We start from the raw sequence: 21,235 nt of genomic DNA, 5'->3' as shown, positions 1-21,235 counted from the left end.
TGTGCACCGGGAACATGGGAGGGAGGCAGACATGGGCTGCCCCTTCGTCGACAGAAGATGCTCTTACACAAGCAGCTGGACAAACACAGGGGGCAGGAGGATGGAGGGCTTAGGGAACAGAAGACGCTGCACAGCTGAAGCCGAGCTTCCAGAAGAAGAGGTGGAGGTGGGAGCGCAGCCCCAAACTGAGGCTACAAGGGGCGCCGGGGAGAGGGAGGGGCGTGTTAGAACCCCCGGAACCCGGCTAACCCCTCCTTGCTGGTGGCTAAGGCCCTGGAGGTCCTCTCCCCAGTTCCTCGAGACGTCTGGGAAGGCCTACTCCGAAGCTGCACGCCCCCGCCGCGCAGAGCAGCAGTCTCCCCAGGGCTCCCGCGGCCCCAGCACTGCCGGACCCGGTCCCTCCCGCCTGCCCGGTGCCCAGCGCTCAGGGCCAGCCCCAGGATCCCTACCACGAGCCGCTTCCTGGTCGCCGCTTCCCTGCTCGGGGCCCCAGCCGCCGCCGTCGCCAGGAGTCCGACCGGCTTCCAGCTCAGGGACGAGCCTCCGCCGCCTGTGCGAAACTCGGGTGCCCAAGAGCCGCTCTCGCCGCCTCCCGCCCGCCTTCCAGGCCGCGCCGGATCCTCCGCTCCCCCTGCCGGTGGGCAGCCATTTCCGACAAGCGTCTGCGGAACTTGCCGAAGTGCGCCGGGCCGGAAATGGCCGAACCCGGGCTCTCACGAGCCGAGGGGCGAGGGGCGGGGGCGACTTTCCGGGCAGCGCCCGAAGGGCCGCCGAGGCCTCGGGCTCAGCCGCCGGGTTCGCCAGGGTCCAGGAACTGTGGCGGCGGCGACAGAGCCGGGGATTGTGGGAAAGCGAGTGCGAGGGCGGCCAGCCGGGCGAGCGGGAAGAAAAGACGCGGCAGGTCCCCTGAGCCTTCAAACCAGCGCCCTACAAATGTTCCTCGTCCTTTAGAGAAACCTACCTATGGAGTGCGGAGAGAATGCCCCCGACAGTTCTGGAACAGGTTGCGACTACGACAGCCTCAGCTGCTTCGAGCGGGCCCAGTGAAATTCAATCCAAAAATAAACCCAGACCCGTAGAAAAGGCCTTCCTAAATGAGCTGACCGGCTCCAACGATGGACTGGAGTTTTGAAACACTTTTAATATTTAACAACAAAGAAAAGGCCAGGCGGCATGCATGCTTCGGGGAAAAAACAAAAACAAAAAGCCCGGGGCTTTGCAAAAACAATAGCTTAATCCAGTCGTGTGGCAAGATCAACCAAAACTAGGAGGGAAAAGAAATACCGTTTGAAACACTTAAGAGCCAATCCCTGTGAATCTGAAAATGCACATATTCTACAATCCTAAGAGACACTCCAACACCTGCAAAGTCAGGACAAGATTTTTAGGGTAACTGGAACAATGGGGGTGGGCGAAGGAACTCTACCAATCTTAAAAGACACACCTGATCATTACTGTTAACTCAAGAATGAGTTTAAACCATCTAAAATCTATAAGTGCAGTAAAATCTGAGATTAAATTTGCTTCAACATTTTTTTTTTTAGCATGTTTTTAATCCCCAAAAGGCAGGGCTTCTATTCCAGGGTTTCCTAAACAGGAAACCAAAAACACACCAGAACCTGGAGAAGCTGAGGAGGGCCAGGGGCCGGCTCCCATCCCTGTGCGTGGGTGGTCTGGTAGTTCAGAGGAACTGAACCCCCTGAGACAGGTCCACAGCTGCCATATAACCCATCCAAACACCCTTCCTGCTGGAGCCCAGGCCCACGCTCTAGCTAGGAGGCTGAGAAACCATTGAAGATTGATTAGTTTCCCACAGGGGACAGTTTGAGCTCAGGATTCCATCTGCAAAACAAAACTTTAAAAAAAACCTAGCAAACTGTTTTCCAGAACATACTCTTCATCTCTCCACACCCATCAGCCCCTCCTCTTTCTGATCCTCCTTTTTCTTCTTTCTTGACACCTCCTTACTCACCCCTATTTCCCTTTCTTCTCATACCTCACTGTTTTCCTTACCTTTATTACTTTATTGTAATAATTTCACTATGAACAAATATCCAGAGCCTCACCACCATTACATATGTACAAAAAAAATTTTCTTTTATCAATGTGTTCAGGAAAGTCATAGAGGGGGAATCAAATTTTTAAAAATGAGAACCATTCCAGGAAGTGAAAATGAGGAAAACTGTTGCCCGAATATCCTGAAAAATCTGAAGTTGGCTTTTTTCTTTTCTCTTTCTCTTTTTTTAAACAGTTCATCTTCCTGGCTCTCCTCCAGAGGTGTGTGGCAGCAGGCAGAAGTCTGGCAGTGTGGGAGGAGACACAGGCCCAGAAGCTATGGTAAGAATTACCAGGTATTGGTTCATCTCCACGCTGACAAGAGAGGACCTGCAAATAGCTGCTACCTGAGGACTCAGCCTAAATAACTTCTTACACTTTTGAGTGAATTAACACATTGTTTCACCACCTGGTGGTGCCTATTCTTAGGATGGGCAGGCTTTAAGACGAAAAAGGGATATCCAACCAAAATATGTATCGTTGACTTTACTGGAGCCCCTAATGCCGACCATCCTCTTCCTTTGGCTCTTTTGAGCCTGTCCTCTCTCGTATCTCCTTCTCTCAAACAGTTCTAGCTCAGTCTCTTCCTCTGGTTCCTGTTCCTTCTCCTGACTCCTAAGAGGTGTTCTCTGAAAAGATATGACGGGCTACTTTCTTCTTCTTCTTCTCCACACTCTGTTGCCAATTTCAGTCAGCTCCCTTGCATCATCTGCACCTTTAAGCAGATCCCTCCCTATGGCGCTCCAGTCCCTGTCTTCCAGCTGTACTCCAGACACCATCACATCATCGTCATACTCTTAATACATGTTTTATAAATACTTAATTGCCAAGCAATAAGCTAAACCCTTTATAGGCATTGTCTCATTTTAATCCTTACAGGGAGATATCAGTGTATAGACGGAGAACTGAGACATTAAGAGGCTAAATAAAGTGCCCAAGATCACAGAGTGAGGTGTGAAGTACAAATGGAACTCCAAGTCCTCTGAACTCCAAAGCCAGTATTCTTCACCAGAACAATCAGATTGTCTCACCAGGACTTTATTATTTTTTTAATGTCTATTTATTTATTTATTTATTTATTTACTTATTTATTTATTTATTATTGAGAGAGAGAGAGAGCACGCATGAGCGAGTGAGCAGGGGAGGGGCAGAGAGAGAATCCCAAGTAGGATTTTATTTATTGTGTGTGTGTGAGAGACAGAAAGCGAGAGAGAGAGTGAGAGAGAGAGAGCAGGGGAGAGGCAGAGAGAGAGAGAGAAAGAGAATGAATCCCAAGCAGGCTCCATGCTGTCACAAACTGTGAGATCATGAATCAATTCTAGAGCCAGAATCAAGAATCAGACACTTAACTGACTGAGCCACCCAGTCACACCTCACCAGGACTTTAAACTTAGTATATCCCACACTGAACTCATCTTTACTGCTTCCCCCTTTGCTCCCCTCAAATGTCCTTTTGATAATATTGATAATGGTGTTACCATTATTTTTCCTAACTCAGAAACTCAAACCTGGCACCATCTTGACTTCTCTCTTTACCCTCACACTAAATCAATTTCTAAGACTCGAAGCCTTCACCTACATTTATTGTCTCTACTTTGTATTTTGGAACTTAATCAAAATAGTTTTGCATTGTTCTTTAACAATCATATATGCAGATCTTTATCTGCTCCAGGAGCCTATGGGTCTTCTCTCTAGAGCACAGTCATAGGGACTCTGCAGTACCCAGTCTCTCTCTTTCTGTTCCAAATTTTAAATTCCCAGAAAAGAGACATGATTGTCCTGGCTTGTCTCCTGTGTCAACCCCTCGATCAATCAGCTTTGGCTAAGCAGCAGGTCAGCCTTGTCTAAATACAGCAATTAGAGCCTCTCATATAAATAGGGCTTGTTCCGAGAAAAGGAAACGGCATACACCATTGTTCATTTGTTCATTCATTCCATCAACAAATACTTGAGCACCCTCTCAAAATATATTCCGGGTTTTTTCATATATGCAAAATGTTAACAACCTAACCCTACCCTCATACCATGAAATACACAACATAAAAAGATAAGAAATCACCAGATAAAATGCATAACAATATTCACCCATAAGAGACTACCAATTCAATTGCGTGTGATGGAAAATAATTCAGCACACCCTGTATGAGCCTGTGGTGGTGAAAGTACTCAGCAGTGGGGCCCCCCGGGTGGCTCAGTTGGTTGAACATCCGACTTCGACTCCAGTCACAATCTCATGGTTTACGAGTTCAAGCCCCGCGTCGGGCTCTGTGGGGACAGCTCAGAGCCTGGATCCTGCTTCGGATTCTGTGTCTCCCTCTCTCTCTGCCCTTCCCCCACTCATGCGCGTGCTCTCTCTCTATCTCTGTCTCTCTCTCTCAAAAATAAATAAACATTAAAAAAAAGTAATCAGTAGTAACGTGTGCATATTCTACAAAACAAGCTCACAACAGCACCGTGAGGAATAGACAGAAACAGAAAACTACCTAAAGTCCATCAGTAATAGACTAGATCAACAAAGTATAGTGTATTCACCCAAATGACTACTTTACAGCAATGAGAATGCTCTACAAATACATACAACAATACTGATGAATCTCACAAACAATGCTAAGCAAAAGAAGCCAGACACAAAAAGGTACATAGGATATGATTCCATTTACAAAAAGTATAAAACCAGGCAAAAGTAATATACCTGTCAAGAGCAATGACAAGAGCAGGAGTGCCTGGGTGGCTCAGTCGATTAAGTGTCAGACGACTCTCAATTTCGGCTCAAGTCATGATCTCACAGTTCATGAGATCGAGCTCTGTGTTGGGCTCTGTACTAACAGCGCAGAGCCTACTTGGGATTCTCTCTATCCCTTTCTCTCTCTCAAAATAAATACATAAACTTTAAAAAAAAAAAAAAAGTAGCAGTGACCAGAGGAGAACAAAAGGAGCTGCATGGGTACTGGTCATGCGCTATTTTGTGAGCTGCATGCTGCTTACACAGGTTATCAGTTTGTGAAAATTCATCAAGTTGTACACTTATGTTAGTATCCTTCGCTATATGTGTATTATCCCTTAATAAAAAGATTTTTCAAATAAGTAATTCATGGGCGCACCTGGGTGGCTCAGTTGGTTAAGCATCTGACTCTTAATTTCAGCTCAGGTCATGATCTCACAGTTGTGAGTTTAAACCTCGTGTCGGGCTCTGCGCTGACAGCATGGAGTTTGCTTGGGATTCTCTCTCTCCTCTCTCTCTGCCCTCCCCCACCTCAAGATAAATGAATAAACTTAAAAAAAGTAATTCATGGGCAAAATGAGCCTTTAAGCACCCTTGAACATTGTCACTATAGATATCCTAGAGTTGCCAATTACTGCACATACCTGCACCATTACACCACCTTCTTAGAGACCATAAGCCACTATCAGCCTTTGCATATCGCCACCATTCTTATCACATGGCCTCATCCCCTTCAGCCCCAGCTGACTGGACTTCCTGCTCATCTGGAAACTTGGGAGCAGAACACGTGAAGCTGAGTCAGGTGATAAGAGTGCTTCATCTAATAAACTGTATGGAACTGGGAAAAAAATAATTCCTGGACATATGCACAGCAATAAGCCAAGAACGCTGGTCTGCAGAAAACAGAGCCAACACACAAAAGGAAGCAAACAAACCTGTGAGAAATGGAGGGGAAAGCTTCAGAGGCTGCTCACTCTCCAGCTCAAGTCTCATATATCCCAGCTGTCACTGGGTATCCATGAGATTGCTCATGTTGCCTTACTACTGAAAAAAAGAAAGAAAAGAAGACCTTACTTATTTAAGCTAGGGTGAATATGTTTCTGTGTGTGGAATGTATAGTCTCATTCAGTCCTTTTAACAACCCTATATGGTTCAGTTCCATTATGAGTCCCACTTCACAGTTGAGAAAACTGAAGCCCAGGGAGGTTATATGTAACTTGTGTAAATCACACACCTGGTAAGTGGTGGTGCCAGGATTTGGACCCAAGGAGTCTGACTCCAGAGCCTGAAATCTGAAAACTATCCTACACTGCAGTGCAACAGAAATGCAGAAAACGGCAATGTGATTTCTATGTTGCATTAATGGATTTAACTAAGGCATCTGATTCCGTTAAATGAGTTCAAATGTAGAAATGGTACAAAAGATTAAAAGACTGGCTGCCTAAGAAGTTGGTAAGCATTTATTTCTTTCACAAGGGAATTATACTTTGAGTTGTAGATGTTAGAGAAATATAAAACGCATGCAGTGTGACAGATTATACTAATGAGACTGTGTTATTATGCCAGGAAATTTATCTTATAGATTTCAGCAAAATGCTCTCCTAGAAGATCCCTGCTGGTTACCTGTTTCTCCCAAAATGTTAATATCCAGAAGAAGGGGAGTTTAGTCTCATGGAAGGAGAAATTGATAAAAGTTAACTTCAAGTCTTAAGGAGAGAGGCACCGGTGGTCACTTTCCATGAAGGTAGCTGCCAGACCCACAATCCACTCAGCAAGGCTGCTAGATCAATCACAGGCAAGCCACTGGTGACCCCCAGCAACCTTCAAAAGGTATGATTCAGGAATTATCAGTGAGTTTAAGTCAGGTAAGAACTTGTTCTATCAGTAATGCTTTGATTTTAAAGGAAAGTGCTGACAACCACTATTCAAGATCTTTTCTATATATAAATGATTGAGCAATTTTTGTGGCTTATAATTAGAACAATGCATGACAATTTCCAGATTGGAGTTCCAAGGTTACTCTTTCCCTTTGGTCCATCAGTGCCAAAAAGACAAAAGGTCATCTTCTGAGGCTCCATGGATAGCACTCACTAGCCTGCTAAGTGGCTCACTCTGAAAGTCCTGGCTTTGATGTTATCTTTTAAAAGTGGCTGTTTTTTATCTGGCAAAAGGTGCAACAGTTCGGATGTTTTGTAAAATACTTTGTAGTAAGAACACTGAGTTAATATCAGGTCCAAAACAAAACACATTATTGTCAGAAGACGGTTTGTTAACCCCTTGCCTCATGTCCTAGTACTCACTATCTTGCATGTGGCTGTGAAAAATAAATTTTGTACTAGTTTCACATTCATTAGGAAGCTTAGCATGGCTCAAACCTGTCACTTACATAAGACTTATAAACTGTAATGACCAATTAACATTCTAAAAATTAGCTGTCGTCCCTAAAATATAACCTATCTGTCTCTAAAGTCCCTTCTTCCTTCAAGCACTGTTTCCCCTGTTAGTTTTTATTCCCTCCCCACCATGTCGGCACAGCTTGCAGAGGCAGTCAGGTTTGACCATCGGTAGATATCAAATGCCACCAAAAGCTTGCTCCTGGTGGTTCCAAGTAATGATACAAATGTCCCCCCAAGGCAAAAATACAGGCACCTAACATTTACCCTAAATTATGCCAGTGAGGAGTAAAACTGTGCTCAGTTTTACAACAACATGCCACAACATGGCATGTCTGAGTGTTTGCGGAATGTAGCATAATGAGAGTTGTAACCAGGAAGAAGAAGAAGGAGAAGGAGGAGAAGAAGAAAAATCAGGCAGAGCATTGATAAAGTTCCAATGTCACATTGTAGCTCTATCACTTCAGGATTGTCCTTACACCAAAAAAGCTACCCATACATTCAAAAAATCAACTACTCACTACTTAAAAATGCCTCACATAAACAAGGCACTCCAATTGAAAATGGGCAGAATGTCATAGAAGTACTTACAGAACATCAATTAACTTCTTAGTTAACCCATTTAGCTATAAAATCAAAATTGAAAGCAAAATTTCTGAAAATAATAATACTAAAAACTTTTTAAAACTTTAAAAATATATATAAGTTGGTAATAACATGGAGTTCATGTATATTTAAAAAACAAACAAACGGTAGTTTCTACCAACCATTATCAAGAAAAAAATGTGTAGGTTTTAAACCAACTCATGAATGTTTACAGTAAGATTTTATTGAAGAGAAGGTTTTTCACTATTTTTCTAAATATTGCTTGAGATTAATTCTCAACCTAAATGATAAGAGCATGAATCTAGTGGGACCCAGTCAATGCCAGAACAAACTAATCACTGATCCCTTCCTCAATCCATGCCTTCAGCCTTGCAAATACTATGCCACAGGTCAAAAATGAAACCAAATGAAAATGTGACATTTCTCCAAATCCATCAATTCAGTGGGCTAAAATTAACAACCCAAAGCTCACTGCTAATGGACAGTTTCAGATATTTCATCCTCACTTTTTTAAAAAAGATTTTATTATTAAGTAATCTCTACACCCAACAAGGAGCTTGAACTCACAACCCTGAGATCAAGAGTCGCATGCTCCACTGACTGAGCCAGCCAGGCACTCCAGATGTTTCATCTTCTGTAAAAAGGGACACACATGATAACATTGTGTGGGTTATAAGGAAATGCATATCTCTAAAATGAAGAAGGGATTATTGAAGTTTATTTATTTATTTTGAGAGAGGCAGAGAGAGTGTGAGCAGGGAGAATCTCAAGCAGGCTCTGCACTGTCAGCACAGAACCAGACACGGGGCTCAAACTCATACAACTGTGAGATCATGACCTGACCCAGAATCAAGAGTTAGGCCCTCAACCAGCTGAGCCACCCAGGTGCCCAAAGAGGTGATTGTTTAGAAAAAAGATGATTGAAATAAATGAAGCAAATAATCCAAAAATATATTAACTATATATTAACTAAATATGAAAATACTTTAAAAGTTCAAATACCACCACGCATTTGTATTACTTTTATGTACATTTAACTATGCTGCAATGATGTTCAATTTTTTTTTTAATTTTTCAACATTTATTCATTTCTGAGAGACAGAGAGACAGAACATGAGTAGGGGAGGGGCAGAGAGAGAGGGAGACACAGAATCCGAAGCAGGCTCCAGGCTCTGAGCTGTCAGCACAGAGCCTGACGCAGGGCTCGAACCCACAAACTATGAGATCATGACCTGAGCCAAAGTTGGAAGCTTAACCGACTGAGCCAGCCAGGCACCCCTGTTCAATTTTTTTTTTAAGTTTTATTTGTTTTTTTGAGAGACAGCGTGTACAAGTAGGGGAGGGGCAGAGAGAGAAGGGTACAGAGGATCCGAAGCGGGCTCTGTGCTGACAGGCTGACAGCAGCAAGCCTGATGTGAGGCTCAAACTCAGGAACCATGAGATCATGACCTGAGCCGAAGTCAGACAATCAATTGAGCCACCCAGACACCCCAATGTTCAATTTTTTGTATTTCATCTTTAATTAGCTTAAATAATAAACACTTAAATATTCGTAGGAACACAAATAATAAAAAACACATAAACTGATAAATATTTGCCAGCTCTGTGGCTTCCTTCAAGCTCACAAGCATAATTTTATAAAATTGCTATCTTTATGTATCAACCATTTCAATTTCTTCCTTTTTCACTTACTTTGAATGGATTATTATGTGTTTCTACATCATTCTCATAGTCATCTTTACAGGTACTAGAACATTCCATATCTGTTCTCAGTAGTTCCTGAATGATAGTTTGTAGACCAATATAGGATGAAATTTTTGTCAGTCCACAGTTAAATGAGAAAAGCAAAGGCAAGTTATTGAGGTTTCAATTTTATTCAATTTAAAGATTGTCCTTTATTTTGAGATTATGTCCTTTCCCCTTTCTTGTGTTAAAATTTGTTTTTATGAAATGATAGTGATGGCAGCTTTTTAAAAATCTTCCTTACATGACAGAATATTGAGACATATTTAGTTTGGTTCCCTGCTCCCACCCCACCCCCGGACCACCAATTACTTGTTATTTTACTAGTCCATTAAATCCAGAAGTCAGCTAACTATCTAACTACACCCCTTCATTTTAAAATATGAGCCCACACAGACACACAAACACCCAAAATGTTTTTGGAAAGACTTCTATGGTAACCAGCCTCCAAAATGTCCCTAATGATCTCTGTCCCTAGTATTTCCACTCTCATATAGTATTTCCACACTGTACCACAGATGATCTATGTGACCAACAGAACGCTGCAGAAGTGATGGTGTGTCACTCCTGAGATTAATTTATAGAAGGCATTTCAGCTTTCACTGTGGTTGTTCTTTTTTTTTTTTTTTCAATCACTCACTCTGAAAGGAGCTAGATGCCATGTCATGAGAAACAGTGTAGAGAGGCCCCTGTGGTGAGGAAGTGAGGCTTCCTGCCAACAGCCATGTGAGTGGGATTGGGGAGCAGATCCTCCAGCCCCAGTCTAGCCTTCAGATGATGCTGCTTCCTCTGAAAGACCCCAAGCCAGAACCAACCAGCTAAGTGCCCCCTGAATTCCTGACATATAGAAAATAAGAAATAATAAGTAGTTGTGTTTTAAATTATTACATTTGAGATAATTTGTTATGGAACAACAAATAACTAACGCGACTCCTGTATCCCTTTTCAGCTACAAGATGAATATGCCAAAACTGCTGAGCATGTTTGTGTTCATGCCTGTGTGGGGGGGGAGAAAGGATTAGCAAGGACTGTGATCTCAATTATCCTGACTTTAGTTTACATACACTGACTCTTCCCTTCTCCATTGCTTTTTCTACTTTTCTCATATTGACCAGAGCACTTGGTAAACTGAATAATCCATCTCTAGCAAAGGAATCAATTCTATAAGTTTTCATAGGCTTAGTTAAAGGAATCATTCTATGTAAATGTGGTATTTTATCAAAGTTTAGAAATCTGGTAAATTTCTATTGACAGAATCCCTCACCTTAGCTGTCAAATCTTTCCTAGATCCATCCCTACCTCAACAGAAGAAGATCTCTCATGTGCATTGAGAAAATAGAAGCAATCCCTTTCAATTCTCTCCTCCCACATTTACACCATCTTTAAACTCTGAGGTGAAAAAAAAATTATTTTAGCAGCTGATGCCAGAGCTCCTCTTAGGAATAGAAAATACCTTATTGAGGAAACTATCTTGATATGACACCTGGAGTATGGAGGAAGAAAGCTTGGCTTGTAACAAAACTGTAAAACAGAGATAGCTAAACAGATCTGGATAAAAAAGAAGAAGAAGATGAAGGAGGAGGAGGAGGAGGAGGAGGAGGAAGAGAAAAAGAAGAATATGAAGACTGGAACAGGGCAAAGAGGACAGGAAATGGGAGGAGAGTAAGAAGAGATGAGGCTTAAATAATGGTGTGGGAGGCTGAAGGTTGGGGAGTGAGTTCCAGTGATGGGGGAGCTGAAAGCATGTTTAAAATAGAAATATCTATTATTGGACTTCACATTGTTTGTGTTGCTAAGGATATAAAATCCCTGAAGTCTTCAGTAATATCTGACATATGCACAAGTGCCTTATGTGAGTGATTTGGGGGGAGATCAAGGGAAAAAGATGTAGAGGGGACTGGTCTGAGTTCTACAGCCAGGTCAGAGGGAAATAAGGAATAAGAACATGGGAATTGAATTACAAGTGAGATGAATTTAATAGAAGCAAAACTCAAAAGCTAAAGAAACTATTAGATGAGCTCCCAGGAATTAACAGAAATCTTGGAATAGGCATTGAACTTCCACATGAAATCCCAATGTGGAATGGGAACTTAAGTCAATTTTACTTAAATCTCAAAAAAAAAAAATCTATCTTAACTGACATCTGGGTCCATATTCATGGATTATTCTCTCATCTGTTCTGGCCTTTGACAAAGGGATGTCCAAGACTAGCACTCTCTTTTTTAATGTGATCTGATATCCTTCCTTCCTCTGACCTTGCTCTGTCAATTATTCTAATACATATAGTCAATATTCTCCTCATTACAGAGGAAATCTCACTGCTTATACCCCCACTGCTTATACACAGGCTCAGGCCCAGGCCCAAACTACCACCATCTTACAACACCAGATTTGAATTCCCAAAGATTTAGATTTTGAAACCTTGATTTATTATTAGTCGGGTAACCGTGGGCATATTACTTAACCTCTATATGCTCTCCTCACTATAATTTCCTCATCAGAAAATGGGGATAATAATAGTACACACCTCACAGGAATACAGTAAGGATTAACCTAGATAATGAGTATAAATTGTCAGTCCAGTGCCTGGCAAATAGCCCTCTTACTTCACTGCTATCATCATCATCATTCACCAGAATTCTCAAAAGAGTAATCTCTACTCTATGTCCACTTCTCTACCACCATTCACTCTTTCATATCCAGAAAGCTGGCTCCTGTCAAACTACTGAAATTGCTCTCATTATGGTAACCAGAGACTTCCTCGTTCAGTAATGCCAGTGAAACTTCTCAGGCCTCCTTTTGGAATTCTTCTTAATCCTCTACACTTAGCTTCTTGAAATGGTTCAATCCTGGCTTCTCAACACATCGCTCTCTCATTACCCTCTCTCTTTTCTCTCACTGAATCTTCTTTCCCCACCACCCTTTAAATGTTGGTGTGCCATCATCTTCCATTCTCATTGAGCACGTATTCATGACTTTAGCAGCCAGATCACTACCCTGAACCGAGACCCTTCTTCTAAGCTCCTGAGCCAAACTGCCCACTAGGTATCTTGCCCTAGGTGTTTCACAAACCCAGCCAGTCACCCAAACCATGTTTATAGGTACTGTTAGCACAATCATCATTCTGACTTCCCCAATTCTTTCCCTCCCCTCGTAGTCATTTTCCTGATTAACACCAGCTGTGATTCTTCCTGTTTCCATCCTTGACCTCACTGTAGTTCCAAGTGGGCTTTAGAGTCACATGGGCCTGGGTCCAAATACTAACTATGATGGTTCTCGGCCAAATTACTTAACCTCTCTGACCTCAGGTTTTTGTGGTGATGAAATGGGATATCACATGCAAAATGGCCAGCACACAGTAGGACTTCAGCAAACACTCCCCTACACCTCTTCCTTCGGGTCTTCTTCACCACCTGCTGAAATACAATATCTACCTATTTGGTCTCTCTTGCCCTTTTCTCCTCCAAATTGCCCTAGTCTTTCTTATAAATAAATAAATAAATAAATAAATAAATAAATAAATAAATAAATGTGATACTATTATCTCTTTGCTTACAAATCTTCAACATTTTCTTTTTTCCTATGGAGCAAAGTCCAAATTCCTTAACATGGTAAGTTCCAACTGGCTTTCTGGTTCCTTCTCTCCCAGACCAGTTACTCTAAAATATTGGCTGCTCACCAGCTATTTCTGTACATACTAGCTTACATCTCTGCACATGTGAATCCCTCTGGCTATAATTCCCTTCCTGTGCCCAAGTTCTTTTGTCCAACTGGCAAGTTTATTCATCCCCCTTAAGACTTACCTCAAAAGCTGTCACTTATATGGCAACAAAAGCTCAGCCACCAAAAAGTAAACAAGTTTAAAAGCTTCTGCACAGCAAGAAGACAATAAAATGAAAAGGTAAACTACAGATTAGAAGAAAACATTTGCAAACCAAATATCTGATAAGAGTTAATATCCAAAATACAGAAAGAACTCCTACAATTCAGTGGCAAAAAAAAAAATTTTTTTTTAAATGGTAAAAGTCCTGAATAGACAGTTTTCCAAAGATAACCATACAAATGGTTAACAAGTACAAAAAAGGTGCTCAGCATCACTAATCATCAGGGAAATGCATATCAAAACCATAATAAGATATCACCTCATACTTGTTAGGATGACTATCATCAAAAAAGTAAGAGATAACAGGGACCCCTGGGTGGCTCCATTGGTTGAGCGTCCAACTTCAGTTCAGGTTATGATCTCACGGTTCATGAGTCCTGGTTCATGAGTCCATGGTTCGAGTCCTGCTTTGGACTCTGTGCTGTCAGCGCAAAGCCTACTTTGGGTCCTCTGTCCTCCTGTCTCTCAACCCGTCTCCTGCTCGCTCTCTTTCTATCAAAAATGAAAAAAAGATTTAAAAAAAAGATACAAGATAACAAGTGTTGGCAAGGATGTGGAGAAAAGGGAACCCCTGTGCACTGTTGATGGGGATCTAATTTTGGTACAGCCACTTTGGAAAACAGTATGGAGGTCCCACCCCCCAAAAAAGAACTACCATATGACCTGGCAATCCCTAGTCTGGGTATATATCCAAAAGAAGTAAAGTCATTACCTTGAAGAGATACCTGCACTCCCATGTTCACTGCAGCATTCTTCACAATAACTGAGACATGGTGAAAACTTAATTGTCCATCAATGGACAAATGCATAAAAAAATTTGATATACACTTATGCCATAACTGTATTACATATGTGTATGTGTGCACATGCACCTACACACACACACACAAACAATAGAATGTTATTCAGCCTTAAAAAAGAAAGAAATCCTACCATTTGTGACAACTTGGATGAGCCTGAAGGACATTAAGCTGAGTGAAATAAGCCAGATGCAGAAAGAAAAAGACTGCATGATGTGACTTATATGTAGAATCTAAACAAGTCCAATACATAGAAGCAGAGAATAGAATGGTGGTTTCTAGGGGCCTGGGGGTGGGGGAAATGGGGGAAATGTTGATCAGAGGGTACAAAGCTGCAATTAAATGGGATGAATAAGTTTATAGATCTAATGTACATCATGATGACTATAGTTAATAATATTGTATTGAACATTGGCAATTTGCTAAGAGGTTAAATTTCAGGTACTCTCACCACAAAGAAGAAAAACATGGTAACTACTTTTGGGTGAGGAAGTGGATTTGTTAATTAGCTTGATTGCAGTCATCATTCCACTATGGATATACATACAAAATCATGTTGTATGCTTTAAATATATAAATTTTTTATTTAAAATTTTAAAAAGTTTAAGGGGCGCCTGGGTGGTTCAGTAGCTTAAGCGTCCAACTTTGGCTCGGGTCATGATTTCGCAGTTCGTGAGTTCGAGCCCTGCATTGGGCTCTGCTCTGACAGCTCGGAGCCTGGAGTCTGCTTCAGATTCGGTGTCTCCCTCTCTCTCTGCCCCTCCCCGGCTCATGCTCTCTCAAAAATGAATAAATGTTAAAAATATTTTTTCAAAGCAAAAATGAACTACTGGGACCTTATGAAGATAAAAAGCTTCTGCACAGCAAAGGAAACAACCAACAAAACTAAAAGGCAACCAACGGAATGGGAAAAGATATTTGCAAATGACATATCGGACAAAGGGCTAGTATACAAAATCTATAAAGAGCTCACCAAACTCCACACCCGAAAAACAAATAACCCAGTGAAGAAATGGGCAGAAAACATGAATAGACACTTCTCTAAAGAAGACATCCGGATGGCCAACAGGCACATGAAAAGATGCTCAACATTGCTCCTCATCAGGGAAATACAAATCAAAACCACACTCAGATATCACCTCACGCCAGTCAGAGTGGCCAAAATGAACAAATCAGGAGACTATAGATGCTGGCAAGGATGTGGAGGAACGGGAACCCTCTTGCACTGTTGGTGGGAATGCAAATTGGTGCAGCCACTCTGGAAAACAGTGTGGAGGTTCCTCAGAAAATTAAAAATAGACCTACCCTATGACCCAGCAATAGCACTGCTAGGAATTTACCCAAGGGATACAGAAGTACTGATGGATAGGGGCACTTGTACCCCAATGTTTATAGCAGCACTCTCAACAATAGCCAAATTATAGAAAGAGCCTAAATGTCCATCAACTGATGAATGGATAAAGAAATTGTGGTTTATATACACAATGGAGTACTACAGGGCAATGAGAAAGAACGAAATATGGCCCTTTGTAGCAACGTGGATGGAACTGGAGAGTGTTATGCTAAGTGAAATAAGCCATACAGAGAAGGACAGATACCATACGTTTTCACTTTTATGTGGATCCTGAGAAACTTAACAGAAACCCATGGGGGAGGGGAAGGAAAAAAAAAAAAAAAAAGAGGTTAGAGTGGGAGAGAGCCAAAGCATAAGAGACTCTTAAAAACTGAGAACAAACTGAGGGTTGATGGGGGGTGGGAGGGAAGGGAGGGTGGGTGATAGGTATTGAGGAGGGCACCTTTTGGGATGAGCACTGGGTGTTGTATGGAAACCAATTTGACAATAAATTTCATATATTGAAAAAAAATAAAAATAAAAAAATAAAAATAAACCTATCTTGCTTACATTAAATAAGTATAAGCTTTTTAAAAAAATATTTTTTCAAAAAAAATAATAAAATAAAATAAAATTTTAAAAAGTATAAGCTGTCATTAAAAGGGTGACAGCTATTCTTTACTGGTTCAGAATTTAAAAAAGAAACTAGTCTAGGGGCACCTGGCTGGCTCATTCTTGGGGTCATGAGTTTAAGCCCTACTTTGGGCGTAGAGCTTACTTTAAAAGAAAAAAATTCTATACACACACAGCACACACACACATACACACACACACACCAAACATAAAAGGAGAAGGAGAGGAAGAAAGAATGGTAAATGTGGATACGACACAATGCTAAAAATTGGTGAATCTGGGTAAGAATTATTTGGAACTTATAAAAAAAGTTGCAAAACTCTATATAATTCTGGCTTTTATGTAAGTTTGAAACTGTTTCAAAGGAAAAAAAGAAGAAAGCATGGGGCAATCTAACCATGCAGTAACAATCAAACAAACCCAAGTTGAGGAACATTTCACCAAATAACTGGCCTAGATTCTTAAAATGTCAATGTCATGAAAAAAAGAGAGGAAGTTCAGAGGGAAGGAGGGAGGTAGGCGGTGGGCTGAGGAAATATTCAAGATCAAAGGAGACTAAAGAAACATGACAACTAAATGCAATGTGTATTCCTGGATTGGATGTTAGTTTGGAAAAAAAAAATGCTATAAAATACGTTATAGAAACAAGTAGGTAAATTTGAAAATGGACTCTCTATTATATAATAGCATTACAGTAATATTAAATTTCCTGAATTTAAAAATTGCACTGTAGTTATGGAAGAGAATGTCCTTGTTCTTAAGAGATACATCCTGAGGTATTTAGGATGCTGGTATTAGGATGATGGTAATGTCTACAACTAAAATATGTTTCAGCAAAATTCAAAATAACAGTTAAAATGTGTCTGTGTGTATCTAGAGAAAGAATAGAGCAAAATGTTAACAATTGGTGAATCTGAGTTAATGTTTACCATTCTTGCACCTTTTCTATAAGTTTGATTTTTTTTCAAAATAAGTTTTTTTTTTTAAAGCTGTAACTCAAGTAAAATATTTTCCCAGTCTCCCAGTTAGAATTAATGCTGCCTCCTCTAAGCTATGGGTTTTTTTTTAAGTTTATTTATTTATTTTGAGAGACAAAGAGAGAGTTCAAGCAGGGGAGGGGCAGAGAGAGGAAGAGAGAGAATCCCAAGCAGTCTCTACACCAACAGCACTGAGCCCAGTGAGGAGCTCAAACCCATGAACCATGAGATCATGACCTGAGCCAAAACCAAAAGTCAGATGCTTAAACAACTGAGCCACCCCTGTGCCCCTAAATGTTTTGATTTTTACTTTAAAATGCTCAGATTGGGTTGTAATTATTTATTTAAGTATTTGTCTTATTCTGCTAGATTGAGAGCCTCTTGGGGCAGGAACTTAAGTTGCCTTTGGAATTTAATAATGGGAGAAGTATTCTCCTTCAGGATAACTTTATGCTGCTGGCATTGTATTACTACTAGAGTACAATGATGCTACAATTTGGGCTCATTGCAAAACATGGCTGGACATTGCTGAGATGAGAACTAGAATGGAAAACAAAACTTAGTTTGTAGCATAGGAAAGTACTGGAGTTGATTTACAATGTACCATTCTGTCTTTTATGGAGACTTCTGCTGGCAAAGCTGGAAAGCCCTTGCAGATACACAAGGTCCCATGCAGATACACAAGGGTGCTATATGTATGAGGGAGAGGGCCCCTGAAGGTAGAGATGAATTACAACCCCAGATGTATCTGTCTTATCACTTCCAACACATGTGTAACAGGAGGGCAGTCCCATCCTCAGTTGGCCACAGGGCTAATTATAAAACCCTTGGGTTAAGGGTGCCTGGGTGGCTCAGTTGGTTAAGTGTCTGACTCTTAATTTTGGCTCAGGTCATGATCTCACGGTTTGTGAGTTTGACCCCCACATTGGGCTCTGTGCTGACAGTGTGGAGTCTATGTGGGATTCTCTCTCTCTCTCTCTCTCTCTCTCTCTCTCTCTCTCTCAAAATGAATAAACAAACATAAAAAAAATTTTTAATAAAATAAAAATAAATAAATAAAACTCATGGGTTAGAAGATCAGACCATGGGAGAGTGTAGGTGAAACCATGCTCCTCCCATCTCCCCATGCTTGCTTTGATCAAGAATATAGGAAATAATCTTTTCCATAGTACTGAGAAGATAGCTTCTATCCTTCTCTTCCCACTTCCTTTATATACTCCTCAAGGAAGAAAAACATCACTTAGATTATTGATAAGCCTACCTACAGGGTCATTACACACTCACTACCCAAGCTCCTTGCAAGTTTGTCTTTCAGAGATGTCTGCCCCACGGGCCATATGTGTTCTCTCCTCATGCAGTGGCAGGTTAAGCAGTTTCCAGCCACCCTGCCTATGTCCAGGGAGAAAGTTCAGTTCCCGGAGGAAGAAATGAGAAGCCAGTTTTGGGCTCGGGTCTAAGCAACATTCTCCAGACCAGCTTTAGCAGCAAGAAAGATGATATTTCAATCCCAGTCTGTTTCCTCTATGTCATTCTGGTTCAGGACTTGGAAAAGAAAGGGGCATGAAAGGCCCCCTCAGAATCCCAACATTATTTTACTAACCTTTGGATCTCGGTGGTGGCTTGTTCTATGACAAGCCCTCAGTAAACTTTTGTTGTCTTGAACTCAGACAATGTGATGCATACACAGGCATGTGATTGCTCACAGCTATCCTTGTGGTGGTGGTTGTATTTTTTAATCATACAAAGTGATTTTTGAAGCTTTTCTAGTTTGTCCGAGGGCTCTGGGGCTACAAGGAAGCAGGCTTTCATTAGTAAGAGAGAGAGAGCTGTGTCTTTGTGCTTCACTGTGATGGCAATACCAGGGAGCGATATCCCAGGGGATCTGCCAAGCAGCTTGACAGCAATTCTAGCAAGAAGGTGGTAGAAACACAATTTTAGCAATAATGATCAAACCTTTTTTGAAATGTTCCTTTATCCTTGAAATGCCTTGTGTTGCTGAAAGCCTATTCATTACCGATCATTCATCTGTAGCCAGTCGTGTCTTTATGTGTCTGTACCCAGAAGTGACCACACTGGGAGGGTTTTCACAGAGAGACAAAGGCTCCTAGGCACAGTGAGAGAGCCAGAGAGGTAAAAGTGAACAGCAGCCCGAGGAGGCAGGAGATAAAAACACAAAACAGAGGAAGGAGAAGCTATAAGAAAGTCATCTTACTTAAAGGGGCTTTGGTATTTAAAGTGGACAGTCACAGCCCTCTGATATTTTTACTGGGACCATATCTGGAACCTCCATCTTCTTTTGGGATCGTTCCTCGGATCTCATCTATGAATCACTGCCTTCCTCTCCAGGATGTCCAACTTCTCCCTGTCTCCTTCACGTCAACCTGTAAACATGCGCAAGGTTCTTACATCCCCTGGAGCCTCGAACTACCCTCCAATGACCACTCTCTTGCCTCCTTGTTGAGTATTCCAGTGCCTCCCAAAGTGTGGCTTGTGGCCAGCAGGATCAACAGCACGTGAAGTGCATCTGAAATGCAATCCTCAGGCCCACCCCAGAGCCACGGAATTAGGATTTCCGTGGGTGGGAGTCCAAGATCTTCCATTTTAATATTCTCTCCAAGTGATTCTGAGGCAACCTGAGTTTGAGAAGCACTGCCTCTGCTCCATGTTTCTGCTTCCTCGCCATTTTGGAATGCCTTCCTATGTCCCTTTAATGTTTGATTCCCCAAGGCTCTGTCCTGGCCTCTTCTTTTCCTAGCTATCTCCTTTCTCTAAGTGATCTTAGCCACCCAAAGACTGATTTAGTTGTTTGTTTGAACACAGGTATGCATCAGTTTAAGAATCACTCCTTCCCTGGCCTCGTCTCCGAGCCTTGAGAACGGCCAGTTGCTTTGTGGACCTTTCTGACAAAATGTTGCACAATTTTCTAAACTCGGTAGATCTAAAACAAACCCAGTATCTCCTCCTATACCCACTCCATATCTCTTTTAACTGGGCTGCAGGGTAGCACTACCACCCACATAGTCACCTCGGACCCCTCACCCACTCCGAGCCAGTCTCCAAGCGTGAACAGTTCCACCTCCACCACTTCCCCAGTGTGCACCCTGTCAATGCTCCTCTTCCCTAATCAGTCCTCCTTCATGCTGCCACCCCATCACCTCCCTGCTTAAGGCCCTTTAATGAATCCCCATTGTTTACATAACTCCTAAGCCCCTTAACCTGGGCTCCAATGTATTTCCCATCCATCCTCCCCTCCATAAACAAATATTTCAGTAGTATCAAATTACCTCCCATTCTGGGAATGGTCCATGCCACTTTGCAACTTTGTGTCTTGGCACCTACTAGTGCCTGATTCTGATATGTCCTTCCTTCTGCATGCCTTCCTACCTCAGCTGGTGGTCCTGGCAAACTTCTATTCATCCTCTAAAACCTCACTCAGATGATGTCAAATCCTCTGGGAAGTCTTCCTTACACTATAGAGTACTTACCAATGTTTCTCTCCGCAATAAGGCTAGATCACCTTCATGCCGGAAGCCTGCCTTATTTGCCTTTGTATAGCCAGCACCAAGCACAGGCCCTGACACTGAGGACGTTTAGAAAATTTTTTTTCCTTATGTTAATTGGTGCACCCAACAAAAATTTACTGAACATACATCATGCAAGGAGCATTGTGGATACAATGAGCAAGACAAAAACTCTCTGCCCTCTAAGCTAACAAGTAGGCCAATAATTTTAACAGTATACTCAATTTGACATGAGGGATAAGCTTAGGGTGGTACATGGAGTGACACCTAAATCAGTGTGGGGGTAATCTTACTGTGTCTTTGGGAATATATTCAGTCTTTGGATCTGCAAGGAAAAATGACCATTTGTATTTTTAAAGGATATCACAATGTCTAATCATTGATATTATTGCCAATAACAGGCATGCTTGTCCTTGGGCAAATGTCTTTCCCTCTACTTAATTCTGAGGAGGAAAAACATGAAAATAACTCTCCACATGATTTTCTTCATGGCAGCTGCCATGCAGGTAAACAGGAGCCCCTCAACAGATTTTCTTTCAAATAGGGCTGAGAAAACAGTAAGACCTTAG

At 41.7% G+C, this 21,235-nt stretch overlaps 1 protein-coding gene and 1 long non-coding RNA gene across 2 annotated transcripts in view; one reads left to right on the top strand and one right to left on the bottom strand.

Annotated features, from left to right (window-relative positions):
* Positions 1-807, bottom strand: part of EXTL3 (exostosin like glycosyltransferase 3) — a 75,259-nt gene extending 74,452 nt beyond the window's left edge. The window contains exon 1 of the mRNA XM_042983537.1: positions 450-807. The gene's annotated coding sequence lies outside the window, so the exon portion shown is untranslated. The remainder of the gene's footprint in view (positions 1-449) is intronic.
* A 122-nt stretch (positions 808-929) lies between these two features.
* LOC122237633 lies at positions 930-3,064 on the top strand. Its single transcript, XR_006216220.1, has 3 exons — positions 930-1,389; positions 2,252-2,337; positions 2,935-3,064. It is a non-coding gene; the product is annotated as an uncharacterized LOC122237633 (long non-coding RNA).
* The last annotated feature ends 18,171 nt before the right edge of the window (positions 3,065-21,235 follow it).

Source organism: Panthera tigris, chromosome B1 (genome assembly GCF_018350195.1).
Source record: "Panthera tigris isolate Pti1 chromosome B1, P.tigris_Pti1_mat1.1, whole genome shotgun sequence".
Classification (NCBI taxonomy): Eukaryota; Metazoa; Chordata; class Mammalia; order Carnivora; family Felidae; genus Panthera; species Panthera tigris.
Note: the sequence above shows the minus strand (reverse complement) of the source record. Positions and strands in the feature narration are given on the sequence as shown.